Genomic DNA, 15827 nt, shown 5'->3' on the forward strand with positions numbered 1-15827 from the left:
GTCAGTGCTCTGAGGAACTGCCCACAAGAAACACCAAGAAGGTCTGGGACCTTTGTGACAAGGAGACAACAGCATGGAACCCCTGCAATTAGATAACAAGGGGGATGCCAGCCCAGCCCTTAAGCTGCTGCTGTTATTGCCTCCCAGCAGGACACTTAATTCTGCCCAGGCAGGGGGACACTCCTGCTCTCATGTGATGTTTATTCTTAGAGAGGATCCCGGGGATTTTTCTTGAGCTGCTTCAGCCCCACAGCTGGCCCAGGGCCAGAGGAGTGCACTGAGCTCCTGGGCAGGGACCAGGGACAGCCCAGGTGCTACAGACACATCACAATTTACTGTGGCACCTTAGGCAAGAAAGGCCTGGTGACTGAGGAGAAATAAGTGCCCAGAAAGTTGTTCCTGCCACACAAAGTCCATGACAGAGTCAGTAAAAAAAGCAGATGACAGGCACAGAGTGAGGCCAAGTGCCTGCTCACATCCAACAGCTGAGCCCAATTCCTCCCGGCTGAGGCCAAAGAACAAATTCTACATTGGAGCCTTTCTGCTGTCCTGACCTGGTTTTAATGACAAAATTCCTGCTGACTGAGAGATCAACCAACATTAGCTCCCAGTGACCAAGCACATCCAGCACAGCCTCACTTGGGCAAAACTCTCAAAAGCAGCTGCAAACTTAAGGCTCTGAGACTCAGGTTGGTGAAGGCTCCAGTTTTTTTTTAGTTTTTCTTCTAGGAAATGAGCTCAAATGTTGCAAGGAGAAGAATGCAGTCTTAGTTCAAGCAGAACAGAGCCTGTGTGGCTTATCTAGTTAAAAAATGGGATGTGCTGGTAGGCAGGAGCTTGGGGAAATGCCAAGAGGAGCCACAGCACGAGCCCTTGTGTGAGTTGTTGGTCTCAAGGAGTGAATTGTCTCTCCCTGAAATCTGATGAGGTGGCAGCAGGGGCAAGAACAGTCCTTTCTGAATGAATTAATGCAGAAGAACAGCTCCCCCCTCCCCAAGTGCATGCAGGAAGGCAGGGGGAGGAAGGGAGGAGCTGCTGCAGCCCAAGCACCATTGTATTTACATTTCCGTGCTCCTGATAACAAACACATTCAAGGGTGCCTGCAAAACAAGGCTTTGCTTAGAAAACAAAAGCTGAGATTTCATGAAAGAAAGAGCAATAAAGACATTCCAGGTGTCCCTGCAGCTTATCAGGCATGGTGTGGTGGTTTCCTTAGAGAATGATTCATTTTCTTATCCCAGGTGTGGCTGCAGTGTCCAGGGCCACACTGCGGTGCCCTTGGACACAGCAACTCCCTTCAAAAGGGGAAAAGAGGGGAATAAATAAACAACTATTCAGTGTAGAACTGAAAAAAATTTGATTTTAGTTCAGGGTGCTTCCCACATCACTTGAGGAAAGTAAAACCTTAAGTGGTAAAGTGACTCAGAATCCTCAAATCCCTGAATGGGTTGGGTTGGGAGGGACCCTGAAGCCCACCCAGTGCCACCCCTGCCATGGCAGGGACACCTTCCCCTATCCCAGGCTGCTCCCAGCCCTGTCCAGCCTGGCCTTGGGCACTGCCAGGAATCCAGGGGCAGCCACAGCTGCTCTGGGCACCTGTGCCAGGGCCTGCCCACTCCATAAAACTGACCCTAAAGACAGGGGTTTGTGGAGGCTTCTTCCCAGTTAGAGCCATTAAACAACAAAACATCAATTTATCCAGCAGGTAACGTTTTCAGAAGTGTCTTCTCCCCATGTGTACACATGGAACCAACACAAGAACCAAGTGAAGATCCAGGTGCCACCACCATGACCAAACATTGCCCTGGGCTTGGCTGGAAGAGCTCCCAGTGGAGTGAGCAGGAGGGGCTGGGGGCCTCCTGAGGGACAGTCTGAGATAAAGGTTTGTAAAGAACCCAAGGTACTCTCAGGCAGGTCAATCCAGCAGGAGCAGCCCAGCTCCTCCCTTGTGCCTGCCCTCCCAGCTGCCCCAGGATGTGGGGGAGGAAGCTGCTGCTCCTCATCCTCACACCCAACGAGCCTGGCCTAAACATTCCCAGATAAATGACTGCAGGAAGCCCTTGAGCTGCTCAGTGCAGCCTGGGGGAAACACCTGCACATCCTGGACCCCTGCACAAGGGCAGTGGAGCCAGGGATGCCTGGGGTGCAGGGGGCAATCCTGCCACAGCTCCCCAAAAATGGAGAAATGCAAGGAGGAAGAACCTGATGGCAAAGTCACCTCCTGGACAAGCTGGGAGGCACAACAGGACCTGTCAGAGCTCCAGGGCTGCCTGCAGAGCACTCTCACTGTTCCAGGTGCTCCTGTGAGGAGCAGGCAGTTGGACTCCATCATTCCTAAGGGTCTCTTCCCACTGCAGATATTCCATGAAGTCCAAACCCAGTCCAGACATCCCAGGAGCCTGGCAGACCTTCCCCCCACACTGGGCCAAGCCAAGAGAGGCAGAAAAGAGGAAAAATAAAACCCACCCAAGACTGGCAGGTGCAGGGAGGAGAACACCAAGCTCTCCCATTCCTCTGTCACCTTCCCTGTGTGACAGAGGAGGTGACACCCTGTGACCCCTGCAGGTCCCCTCAGGCCACGGGACAAGCACGTGGGGACAAGCTGTGGGCATGGCCCCCCTCCAGCCCACCCAGGGCAGATAAGCCATCTTCCTTGGCTTCTCTTCAAGTGGCTTTGAGACAACAGCTTAAGATGGTTTGGCTGGTGGCCACAGCCCTGGGAGTGAGAGCAGGAATGCCCAGGGAGCCTGGGCACAGCCCCTGCAGCACTGGGAGCCCCTTCCAACCTTCCAGCCCCCTCAGGAACTGGGACACGGGAGCCTCTTCACACCATGGACAGGAGCATCAGCCCCACTGAAAATAAATAACTCTGCACCTACAGTGTTGTTATCTCTGCATGTGACATTTAAGGACACTGAAAAAGAAAAGGCGCCTGAGGAATAATTTTTATGCCATAACTGAGTTGTAGGAGGCTTGTGAGGCTCTTGTGAGCTGCAGGCAGCTCCAGGAGGTGACAGTGCATGGGGCTGGTGATGGTAAATCAAGGTGCTGGAGCTCTGTCTGTGTGACCCCTCTGCACTCCTGAGAGCCAAGGGTCACTGGGTGGAACCAGCTCTGCCACTGACAGCTCAGGAAAAGGCAGATGGATGGCTCACACAGGGAAGAAAACAGCAGATTTCCCTCTCAGGACTTCAAGACATAACCAGCATTTGAGAACAATCCCAAACTGCTCTGCAGAACACACCTGGGTCTCTCAGTCCACACAAAAATCAGGAAGAAATTGAAATTCCTCCCCCACAGCACATCAGGTGAGCACCTGCACCCCAGACATCCCCACTGCAGAGCTGAAGGCAGATTCCAGAACTGGAGCTGTGCTGTGCCTCCCCCAAAGGACAGCTAGGATAAAAACTTGCATGATCTGCTGCTCCCAATTCCCAACAAACCAAATCAGACTTGTTTCTCTTAGCCTAGTTTACCCATTTTAATCTTTTGTAGTCCTCTTACTCTGATAAAAAGAAGATTTGAATGACCAAGTTAAACAAGATGTGAGCCCTCTGAAGCAGAAAAGGCAAGGAAGGAAAGTCCAAGTGGCCAGAAAGGATAAGCCTGGAGCTCCACAGCAGCCCTGTTATCCCACACAGAACCCAGCAATGTCTGAAGCTTCAATAAATACCTGAAAGGCTGGAGCCAGGCTGGGAGAGCTGGGAATGTTCCCCTGGAGAGGAGAAGGCTCCAGGGAGAGCTCAGAGCCCCTGGCAGGGCCTGGAGGGGCTCCAGGAGAGCTGGAGAGGGACTGGGGACAAGGCATGGAGGGACAGGACCCAGGGAATGGCTCCCAGTGCCAGAGGGCAGGGATGGATGGGAGATTGGGAATTGGGAATTCCTGGCTGGGATGGAATTCCCAGAGCAGCTGTGGCTGCCCCTGGATCCCTGGCAGTGCCCAAGGCCAGGCTGGACAGGGCTTGGAGCACCTGGGACAGTGGGAGGTGTCCCTGCCATGGCAGGGGTGGCACTGGGTGGGTTTAACCCAACCCAAACCTTTCTGTGACTCTGTCTGGAAGGGGTTTAACTGGCAGGATGTAGAAGGAGCAGTAATTAGAAGGTTTATCAGAACAGAATGGAAGGTGAGTGCATTCCAGCCATGCCTGCTCCACACAAGCTCCCAGAGGCAGAGCTCCCATCTCCCATCCCTGGCTGGGGGCTGCAGGTCCCAGCACAGCTGCTCTGAGTGCACACACAGCTGCACCAAACCCTGCTTCTGAATGAAACATCTCTGCTGGGTCAGCAGAAAATCAGCTCCTACCTCAGAGCAGGGGTTCCCTGGGCAGGTTCTTCAGTCCTCAGGAGCTGCTGATCTGCAAGACAAAGCAGAGGGAGCTGTGTGAGCACAGGGCCCTGGCATGGCAGGGGCCAGGGGTGCTGGGACATCAGTGCTGCTCCTCAGAATTAACTGGGAGGATTTGCTGCAGTCCCCTCCAGTGATCCAGGCAGCTTTTCCTGGTGCTCCCTCCTCAGCAGGAGTCAGAGCTCCTCTTGCTGGGTCAGGAGTGAGGGAGGGGATGCTGCCCCTCTGCTCAGCCCTGCTGAGGCACAGCTGGGGTGTCCTGTCCACTTCTGGGCTCCTCAGGCCAAGGAGCTGCTGGAGAGGGTCCAGCAGGGGCCACAGAGATGTTCAGGGCTCTGGGGCATCTCTGATGAGCAGGGACTGCAGGAGCTGGGCCTGCCCAGCCTGGAGAAGGGAAGGCTCACAGGGGATCCCATCAATGCCCACAAATCTCCCAATCTGTGTGCCAGGAGAAGGTGCCAGACTCTGCTCAGTGACAGCACCAGGAGCAGTGGCACAAAGCAAAGCACAGCAGCTCCAGCCCAGCAGCAGGAGCAGCCTCTGTCCATGCAGGGGCAGAGCCCTGGAACAGCTGCCCAGGGGGGCTGGAGTCTCCTCTCTGGACACATCCCAGAGCCACCTGGACACAGCCCAGGGGACCCTGCCCTGGCAGGGGGCTGGCCTGGGTGGCATCCACAGGTTCCCCCACACTCCAACCACCCTGTGATTGCTATTTCCCATCAACACCTGCTCAGCTGTTCAGGCTATTCCACGAAAACTGTGAGCCACTTTTCCCTATTAAGGTTGCACACCTTAATAGGTTTCTCCAAACACAGCATTAAGGCTGAATTAATCCAGGCTGATCAGGACATCCCTGCCCTAAGCAGCATTTCAGGTGCTCAATGAATGGCTTAAGAGCTCACAGGGCCCCTGGCAGTCCCTGGCACACCTGCCCAGCCACCTGTGACAGTCACGAGCCCACCCTGATCTGCTCCAGCTCCTTTCCTGCTTTTGCTGTGATTCCAGGGCAGCTGCTCCCACCAGATTTACCAGGAACCATCTCCTCACCAGGCTGTCCTGTTCCAAAGTTTTCTACCCAATATTTTACATTCTGTTGATAATGTTTCTTAATTGTGAAGCAAACACAGCTGTTAAAAAAATTTCTATCCCAATAATTACTCCTTCTAGCCCCCTTGCAGAAGAGAACATCAACTGAACCACAGAGTTCAAGTAGTTCAATCCCCATGGAGAAACAAATGTCCACCTTGTTCTCCAGCACTGCAAGTCACCAAGCCAATCTCCAGGAGAAGATCACCTCAGTGCCTGCCCAGCAGTCAGACAGAAACACCCACCCATGTTCCTCTCCCCACAGATGGGCATTTCGTGTTCCAGGGAAGTGAAACACCAGAGCTTTTAGCTAAAGGAGGAAAGAGCCCAGTGGAAAGTGTCATTTGAGCTTCAGTGAAGCACTGAGGAGTGAGAAAAGCCTTCCAGAAGAGTCCTTCAGAAGGGTTGGGAAGGGGAGTTAGCACATTAACTAAGGAAAGGAGAATCTCTGGTGCAGGATTCAGCTCGTGCTCGGTGCCTTCCCCAGAGGGACACTGCTGCCACACACCACAAACCAGCACCACTCCTCCTTTCTCCACATCCTCACTGGCAGGTGAGCCACCCTGTGACAAACTGGGACATCAGGGTCCCTCTGTGCAGCTCCTTCCCTGGAGAACACCTCCATCCCCTCGAGGGCATCACAGCCCCACTGGCTGCTCCCCTGGCCTCCAGCCCACTGCTGAGATCCACTCTCACTCAGGAGATTCCAATCTCTTTGCACTGAAACCACCAAAACTTTACCTTATTTGTTAAGAAAAACAACCCAGAGACCTCTCTTTTCAGGCAGAATTGAAGAAAAGGAGAAGCAGGAGCTCCTTTTTTAGTGCTGCTCCAGCTCAGATGGGGCAGTGCTGGGTCAGCCTGGTAACTGTGAGATAAAATCCACCACAGCTTCTTGGTCTGGGCAAACCAATTCTTCCTTTGGTAAAGCTGCACCTTTGGTTGCTATCTAAATAACCCCTGAAGGGTAGAATTCCTGCACTGTGGGGGTCTGAACTGCCCCCATTGTAAAATTGATGCTCTTTAAGTTAGGGGGTGTTCTCACTGCCAAGGACAAGTGTTAAATATCTAAAAACCAACAAATTTTCTGGAATTGAAGGTGTGGCTACAAAGATTTCTTATGCATTGGGTCTTAAAATAATCTGAGAGACTCTACCCCATCCCCTCATGTGATAAACTGAGGAAGACTCTGGCTGCTCCAGAAGCCTTGCTGAACAGGAGAAAACCCATATATCCAGCAAATCCCAGCTCCTGTGGCCCATGGTTAACCAGGACTGCTCTGCAGTTAGGAGAAAACCCATATATCCAGCAAATCCCAGCTCCTGTGGCCATGGTTAACAGGACTGCTCTGCAGTTAGGAGAAAACCCATATATCCAGCAAATCCCAGCTCCTGTGGCCCATGGTTAACAGGACTGCTCTGCAATTAGGAGAAACACCTCTGAGAACTGTTTTGAGGAGCAGAGACAGCTGCCCATGCATTGTGACCCCAAGCTCCCAACTTCCTTCCTCCCTCCCCAGCACTGTTTCCCCAGAGCTGCCAAGGAAAGGCAGCCCCAAGGCAGAGCAGGGATCCCAGGAATGGCACTCCCCAGTGCCTGCCTGCTCCCTCTAAGATCCAGTTCCACATCCTGCACCAGTAGTTCTTGTTCCTCAGCTCCTCTGCTCTCCATCCTGTTAGTACAGAGCATTCCAACTTCAGAGATTCCCCTCCCAGAAAAACTGCACCCCTGCATCCCATTAGCACAAACTGCATCCCATTAGCACAACCTGCATCCCATTACACACTGAGTACCCCAGGTTCCCACCCAGGAGCTCACCAAGCACACCCCATCTCTAACACACTGCTTATTCCAGGGAGTTCCAAAATCATATCCACATTTCAGGGCAAACATTAGCAATCCCCTTCAGGGTTTTGTGATTTTGATGGTTCTTACTGCTTTTAGCAGCACCTACTCATCTCTAGCAGTTTGCAGGGCCAGCCCTTTGGAGATGAACTCCCAGCTCTGGCTGCTGCTGGGGAAAAGCCCTGAGCCCATCCTGGTCAGCCACCCAACAAGGACGAGGGGCAGCAACTGCCCCCATCCAGCTCCCAAAGGATCAGCACTGGACAGGGTCCAGAAGCCAGGGCTCTCTGTGACCTCATCACTCTCTTCAGCTTCCTGAAGGGTGACTCTGGTGAGCTGGGGTCGGTCTCTTTCTCCGGGCAGCAACAGACAGAACAAGAGGACACAGTCTCAAGCTGTGCCAAGGGAGATACAGGCTGGAATGAAGGAGGAAGTTTTTCACAGAAAGAGTGGTCAAATACTGGAATCAGCTACCCAGGGAGGTGGTGGAGTCACCATCCCTCGATGTGTTTAAAGAAAGACTGGATGTGGCTCTTGGTGCCATGATCTAGTAGAGGTGTTAGAACATGGGTTGGACTCAATGATCTTAAAGGTCTCTTCCAACCTAGAAATTCTGTGATTCTGTGTGCTCAGTGACTGTCCCAGTCCCTGCTCAGGATGGCAGACAGGGAGCAGAGCAGTGCTCTGGATCATCACTGATCCCAGCCAGGTGGAATGCACTCCAGTGCCACTGAGGTTAGATAAATAAAGAATGTGCCATTCCCCACCTCAGCAGCCCTTATCAGCTCCCTTAAATTCCCTACACAAGCAGCACTTTCTGTTTTCCCAGCCCAGATTCAGGAGTGTTTCTGTGCCTTGCAGGAGAAAGCCCCTCAGCCTTGGAGTTTCCTGTTCTCTCACCCTCCAGGCCTGCTTCCCAAAGCTCTGGATAAACAGCTCCCTTTAAATAGCTCCTGTCTCCAGCACACACAGGCCATGGAGATCACTGCACAGAGGAGCCAAGAGGGGCGTTGCCCATTCCCAGCTCCAGCATTCCACATGCAAAGCAGTCCCAGGGTGTCGGGTGCCGGCTCCGAAGGCAAAGGCTGCTGAACCCTGAGCTAAATATACACCCTGGCCATGAAAGCCAGGTTGGGCAGCTCAGATTTCCACCCCTGGCTCTTCCCAGCAATAACCACAACAACCTGACGAGGAGTCACAGAACCACAGCATGGTTTGGGGTGGAAGGAGCCTCAAAGATCTCATTTAAGATTACCTTCCTTAAAGATCACCTTCCCTGAGAAGGAAAATTACCTTTATGGCCACAACCCCCTGTGTTGTCTCCATGCCTGTTCCTGAACTCACCAAGATCCCAAACTAAGAGTTCATTCACAAATACATGATGGACTTTTTTCCTTCATGGGCACCACTGCCAGATACTCAATGAATTTTTGTTCAGCATCAAACTCCTGTTCTCACCCTGGCATGAGGCATCTGGATAAAGGTGACAGTAAATCCTAGGAGAAATGGATAAGGGAGCTGGGAAAAGGGCTCAGCCTGGAGAAAAGGGGGATCAGGAGGGACCTTGTGGCTCTGCACAGCTCCTGACAGGAGGGGACAGGCAGGGAACAGGGACAGGAGCAGAGGGAACGGCCTCAGGCTGGGCCAGGGCAGCTCAGGGTGGGCACAGCAGGAATTTCCCCATGGAAAGGGGGCTCTGGCCTTGGGAGAGGCTGCCCAGGGAGGTTTGGAGTGCCCATCCCTGGAGGTGTCCAAGAACTCCTGGAGGTGGCACTCAGAGCTCTGGGCTGGGGACAAGGAGGTCACTGGGCACAGCCTGGATTTGATGGCCTTGGAGATCTTTTCCAACCCAAATGATTCTGGGATTTGAAAGAGATTTGAAAGAGACTTGCTTTTACATTTAACTGCAGGCTTTTGAGTGGAGCTTCTCCCAAGAGAAGCTGAGTTAGACTAATAATTTAAAGAGTCTTCAGAACACAGGATGTATTTGCAGTGCACTTGAAGAGTGAAGCATTTTCTAGGGAAATATTCATGAGCAGCAAGTCAGAGCTGCACGGCAGGCACACACGTCCTCGTGCCTGGAGAAGGAGATGATCCTCCCCAGTCCCAGGTAGAAGAGGGGAGGATGAAGGCCTTCCACCACTGCAGAGCAAGCACACACTCACTGGCAGCATCCACATTTCATCCTTATTAGAGGGGACAGACTTTAAAATGAGAGTCTGGGGCAGCGACTGGGGCTGACAAAGTTAAAGCCCAGTGAGGTTCATCCAGTCAGACAGGAAATAAGCAGCTGCACAAGCTGGGCTGTTTTTATAGCACCACGGATTTGGGGATGTCAGGAGCAATTTGAAAAGAAGAAACAACGTGCAATGACTCTGGGAAGTTGAGGAGTGACTCATGGGTTGCCACAGTGCCAGTGTCAAGGACCAGCCAAGGATCTTCCCAAAGGGCTCTGGAGGGCTGGGCAGCACAGCAAGGGCTGCACTCACCTGGGAAGGAAACTTCCAGAAGCCAGAGTCCTCTGGTTTGTGAGTGCCTGAGACAGGAACGTGGGAGAGACTGTGTTACACATAAAGTCTATGTGACAGGAGGCTGCAAACAGCCAGACAAGGCTGAGATGAAGGACTTTGACACAAGCGATGCGTAGAAAGATTCAAAGATCTTTCTGATGTGTCAAAACAAAACCAAAATTAAACCCTTTAACATCCAGATTCACACCAAAAAGAAAGGCAGCACCAAAAGCCAAGGCAGAAATTGCCCTTGGTGAGAATCAGCAAAGCCTGTCCGTGCTCACAGAAGCTCAATAAAAAAAGAAAGTGATTTAAGCAAGAGAGAAGTGTCTCTTTTCACAGCTGAAGGACTCTGCTGCTCCCAGGACTGAATTAGCTAAAATTAGCTCTCACAGTTGCATTCTCACCAGCACCTCCAGCCTCCCGTGTGGATGAGTAGTTTTGGTGAAAGCAGCTTTAATTTGGATTCAGAGCATGCAAATTTAAGGAGAATAGTGATTTCTGACCAGCTCCTGCCATGAACATTGATGCATAAAAAACACTGACTCTCACATTCAAGTTTAATCCTCTTCTGAAATATTTATTTTTGGAACAATTCAGGGAACAGAAAGCCTTCAGCCCAGACGAACTACATCTAAAAATAGAGGGTTTAAGAATTCAGGAGTTCTTCCTACTGTTGTGTCTGATCAATACAGATCCACTGTGACTCCTGTCATCTGCTTAATTTGTCAAAGCACATCCCCACACCCACCCCCTGCCAGCATTATCCAACCTGCATCTTCTGGGATACTACAGGCCAGAAATAGCATTTCTAATGATCTGAGATTCAGAAAGACTCAGCTGCACACACATTATGCATTATACAAGGAGCAGCAAGAACAGAGTCAAGTCCTGAACTATGAAATCATCCTTCAAGGCTGGAGCTCCTCCAGTGCCCATCCTGCCCTGGCTGGGGAGCATTAATGAGCTCTTTGATGGCAACAAGGAGAAGAAGCAGCTTTCATTATCCAAATGTCATTTGTCCACTAATGAGAGGCTCTCAGCCTTCCCGAGATGCCTTCCTCCAGCAGAAGGAATGGGAAGAACCTCAATGCCACAGCTGAGTTAGAGTGACCAGGAACATCCTCACAGATGAAATCCTGCTACATGCAAACAGATCTGAGAATGCTCCTGCTCCATGGCAGCTCTGGAACAGCACCCACCAGTGTGTGGGACAGGATTTCTGCCCAGGGTCAAAGGCTGCAAGAGCAAATCTCCTGGAATAAAACACCCCAGCACTGCTAGAAATCACCAAACATCCCATAACCCAGCAGCACAAGGGTAGCCAGAGACACCAGGCTGTGAGCAGCTCTTACTGAACATTTTTTATTCACATCACCACAGTTTCCTGGGCGCTCCAGCAGCACAGCTCACCTGGCACTACACAAGAGCAAACCAGCACAAAAGCCTCCCCAGCCCACACCTAGAACAAACAGGGCATTTGTAAGGGATTCTCCCTCAGTGCCTTTTTTAAAATTAACATTTTTACTGGTTTTTACAGAGTCTTTCACAAAGTCTCTCAGCCAAGGTGTAGCAGGCTGTTGTTCAACAGGTCCAGCACAAGGATTCCCCTGTTACTGCACACACCACACCCAGAGCAGAGGCAGCAGGACAGGGCTGCTCCCCCCAGCCCCCTGGCAAGGCTGGGGATGATTCCAGAACAGCCCCTGAGGTTTATTCCACTCTCATCCATGACAAACCCTGGCTGTGCAGATCCAAGGGTCAGTGGAATGGTGTTGGGGACAGCCAAAACACAGAATGTGCAGCTGTGTCCTGCCTGCACCCCTAAAGGGGCTTAGACAAAAGACAGAGAGAGAAAATGGTGACAGAACAAGGGGAGATGGGTTTAAACTGAGAGGGGAGAGATTCATATCAGATATTGGGAAGGAATTCCTGCCTGGCAGGGTGGGCAGCCCTGGCACAGGTGCCCAGAGCAGCTGGGGCTGCCCCTGCATCCCTGGCAGTGTCCAAGGCCAGGCTGGGAGCAGCTGGGACAGGGGGAGGTGTCCCTGCCATGGCAGTGGGGTTTGGAATGGGATGGGCTTTAAAGTCCCCTTCCAACCCAAACCACTGCATGATTCTGTATCAAACAAACCCATGCAGCCCAGAATGGAGAACTGCCTAATCCCAGTGGAACTACAAAATATTGGCTTTGCTCAGCTTTGGAAAAGCAAAACCAAGGAGGAAACAGCAGGCACCAACCATGATTTCCCCAAGCTCCACCAGATGAAGGAATGTTGTCTGCAGTGTCAGCTCAGGCCCTGCTGTGGGCAAACAGGAGCCAAGTTTGGATTTCCCACCCCCTTGGGCCCTGCAGGCTGCCACAGACACAGCTTCAAAGCCAAACAGCTCCTGGAGAATTCCCAACTGTCCCTGACATTTATTAGTGTAAGAAAGCATGAAAATTCATGAGCCTGGGATCTCCTGATGTTTTCAAGGCTGATGCCTGCCAGGTTTCATAACTGCAGAGCCAGCTGCCCATTAATATCTGCTCACCTGCAGCAGGTCACAGCCCCCTCCCGTGTCCCGTGTCCTGTGTCCTGCCCTGGGGATGAGGGGATGGATTATCCATGGGGACGTGGGGGTGGCAGGGAGCTGCAGGTCTCAGCTCAGGACAGCCACTGGACCTCAGAGAGCACTTCAAAACCCACCTGTTTTAGGGGATTTTATGGGACAGGATCCATGCAGAGATCAGTGGGTGCTCCTGGAGCTCAGCTTTGCCTGTTGCTTGTCAATGGAGCATTTTACAGGGACTCCAGGGTGGTGGAACCACTGACCTGTGCTGCTTCACCCCAACTCACAACTGCCCCAGTCCTGACCTGAAAGTACAACAGGGATTTTGGATTTATTTAACTCCTGGCTTTTCAGGTTGCAAACTTATTATGGCCATAGATTTTGCATGGATGCTTCAGAAGAAAAAAATATACCAAAGTTTAACAGAATACAGACTGGCAGCATGACCAGGACACTGGGATAAAAGCTCTGAAAATACAAGTCATTTGGTTAATAAATATATAAATATTTCCATGAAGGTCATCTATATACATTTCTATAAATCCAAGTCTCATGCCCAGATGTGCCCTAAATAAAGAGCAGCATCTCAGCAGAGCAGTGTGACAGATTAAATAAGTTAAATAAGCAGATGAGTGTGACAGGTTAAATAAGAATAAGCTGAGTATTTGAGGGCAATATTTCAGATTGCAGGAACACATGAGGAGAGTGGTCCAGGCATTCCTCACGTCCCCAACAACCAGTCCCACCCAAGGTGATGAGCACTGTAAGATGAATCCACCCCACAGCAATCTGAGCCTCTCCTCTGCTCAGTGATGGCTTTTTATGAGCTGACAGAATAGGACTGGATGGGATCTTGGGAAGGAATTCCTGCCTGGGGGGGTGGGCAGGCCCTGGCACATCTCAGAGCAGCTGTGGATGTTCCCTGGCAGTGCCCAGGGCCAGGCTGGACAGGGCTGGGAGCAGCCTGGGACAGTGGAAGTGTCCCTGCCATGGCAGGGGATGGGATCAGACACAAGGTCCTTTCCAACACAAATCATTCTGGAATTCTAGGATTTTATTATTACATCAATTTTAGGACAAGGACGATACAGCAGATGCTTCATCACTCTTTTTAGGCAAAAGGATTACAACTTCTGATTTTTAAATGATGCCAGACAGCAACACAAGTAGTGTTGGAGGAATACATTAAAAACCAAACACTGCACAATAGAGCAGGTTCAAAGTCTCAATCATCAGTTGATTTCTCTGTGAATTCTCAAGAGCAAAACCATGAATGTGGATCAGAAGGAGAAGGTAAAAAAGGCATTTACACCCTGTGCAGACACAGGACTGCTGCTGCTCCAGGGCTAGAAATCACTGAGTTCCCTGCTTATTTCCTGGAATCTCCTGCTACTGAACCAGCTGCTCCTTGCACATCTGAAACATCAGTGACCTACAGCTCTGATTACACAAGCACCAAATCTCCCTTGTTTTTAACACACCAGAACCTCCCTGAGCTCCTGCCCACGGAGCAGTGGGTGCTGGGACCAGGGGAGGACAGACAAACTGCCCAGGGCTTCAGGGACCCACTGTCTGACAGCTGACTATTCCCAACCTGCCTACTGCAGAGCCTGGGCTGCCCAGTGAAGAGTTACAGCTCCTGGCTGGGCTTCTGCAGCAGGGGACAAGCTGAGCCTGCTCTGCAGGGCAAGGGATGAGCACTGTAACACAGCCCTGCCATGGGCTGTGCTGTGCCCAGCTTGGGTTTGTCTTCCCCTCCTTCTTCCAGCCAAAAAGCTTTTCCAGGAGCTATGGCTGCTCAGCAGCACAGAGAGGATACACTCTGTCTAGTGTCAGAATAGGTAAAGCACAGAATCAGAATTGCAGGGACAGATTCAGATTCCAGGTAAAGCACAGAATCAGAATTGCAGGGACAGATTCAGATTCCAGGTAAACCATAGAATCAGAACTGCAGGGACAGATTCAGATTCCAGATAAACCATAGAATCAGAACTGCAGGGACAGATTCAGATTCCAGGTAAGCCAGAGAATCAGAATTGCAGGGACAGATTCAGATTCCAGGTAAAGCACAGAATCAGAATTGCAGGGACAGATTCAGATTCCAGGTAAAGCACAGAATCAGAATTGCAGGGACAGATTCAGATTCCAGGTAAAGCACAGAATCAGAATTGCAGGGACAGATTCAGATTCCAGGTAAAGCACAGAATCAGAATTGCAGGGACAGATTCAGATTCCAGGTAAAGCACAGAATCAGAATTGCAGGGACAGATTCAGATTCCAGGTAAACCACAGAATCACAATTCCAGGGACACCTCCCACTGTCCCAGATGCTCCAAGCCCTGTCCAGCCTGGCCTTGGGCACTGCCAGGGATGCAGGGGCAGCCACAGCTGCTCTGGGCACCTGTGCCAGGGCCTGCCCACCCTGCCAGGCAGGAATTCTCCCCAGTATCCCATCTAAACCTACTCTCTGTCAGGTTGAATCACTCCCCCCTGTCCTATCTCAGCTGAAGTCCCTCTCCATTCTTTGTTGGCTTCTAGACTGGAGGGCATCCTCTGCTACAGAAGTTAATGACACTCAGAATCATTGCAGAGACAGCATGAAGTGTCAGAATCAATTCAAACCAAACCCACTCAGAATATGAGCATATTCCAGAAGTTTTCAGCTACCTGAAAGTTTTCCATGGAAAAGCCCAGATTAGCAAGAATTAAGCAGTATCTGTGTCCTGAGATACCAAAACTACCAAAATGCTGAACTCCTGATTACACAGTGACTTTGTCAGGACCCCACTGGGATCCAGCTGGGCAGAAGGCACTCATGGAACATCCCAAATTCTCCTGGCAAATTCAGGAGGAGCCTCAAAACATCACTTGGGACAGAGCCCAACACCCGACAGAACTTCCACCTCAGCTTAGGCAGAGCTTTGTTAGGTCAGCCCTGAGTGATTCCCAGAACAAGCAACCTCCCTCCACCCCAGAAACAAGAATGTGGGCACTACCAGGGTGCAGGAGAACCAGAGAAAACCAAGACTCTCCTGCTATTATAGATTTCCAGCTAAAATCAGAGCAGATTTGTTCCGGGAAGTGCAAACAGAAAGTGATACCTGTACCTGGGGAAAGGGGAGCTGGGAGATAAAGGTCAGGACAGTGCACCTGGATAGGGTTAAGGTCATTAACATTTAGTTCTTTGCCTCTCAGCTCACAGATCACATTTCCAAGGCATAAAGACACTCACCTTACCCAAGGTTTTCAAACTCAGATTGAAAAACAAACCCACCAGCAAAAAAAAAAAAAAAGTCCATTTATAAGGGGTAAGTTTCCCTTTGTTAAAGCAACCAGTCAGAGTAAGACTCAAAGCCATCCTGTGGACAAATTCTTGGACTGAGCTAGAATACATTCATTTATTCTGCATCAGAACTATGGATTTTAGGGATTTTTAAGCAGTGTCACCTCTTGGCAAATTCAAGGCAATGGTGGCTGACCCTGAAATT

General features: G+C 51.0%; 1 protein-coding gene across 6 annotated transcripts in view; it reads right to left on the reverse strand.

The window, feature by feature from the left end:
- MAP4 (microtubule associated protein 4) overlaps positions 1–15827 on the reverse strand; it is a 152438-nt gene that overhangs the window by 118505 nt on the left and 18106 nt on the right. For 5 of the 6 annotated variants that reach the window (XM_077179421.1, XM_077179393.1, XM_077179312.1 and 2 more), the window contains exon 2: positions 4304–4355. The exons of the other annotated variant lie outside the window; for it this stretch is intronic. The gene's annotated coding sequence lies outside the window, so the exon portion shown is untranslated. The remainder of the gene's footprint in view (positions 1–4303; positions 4356–15827) is intronic. 6 annotated transcript variants of the gene reach the window in all.

The sequence above is a fragment of the Agelaius phoeniceus genome, chromosome 1, assembly GCF_051311805.1.
Source record: "Agelaius phoeniceus isolate bAgePho1 chromosome 1, bAgePho1.hap1, whole genome shotgun sequence".
Classification (NCBI taxonomy): domain Eukaryota; kingdom Metazoa; phylum Chordata; class Aves; order Passeriformes; family Icteridae; genus Agelaius; species Agelaius phoeniceus.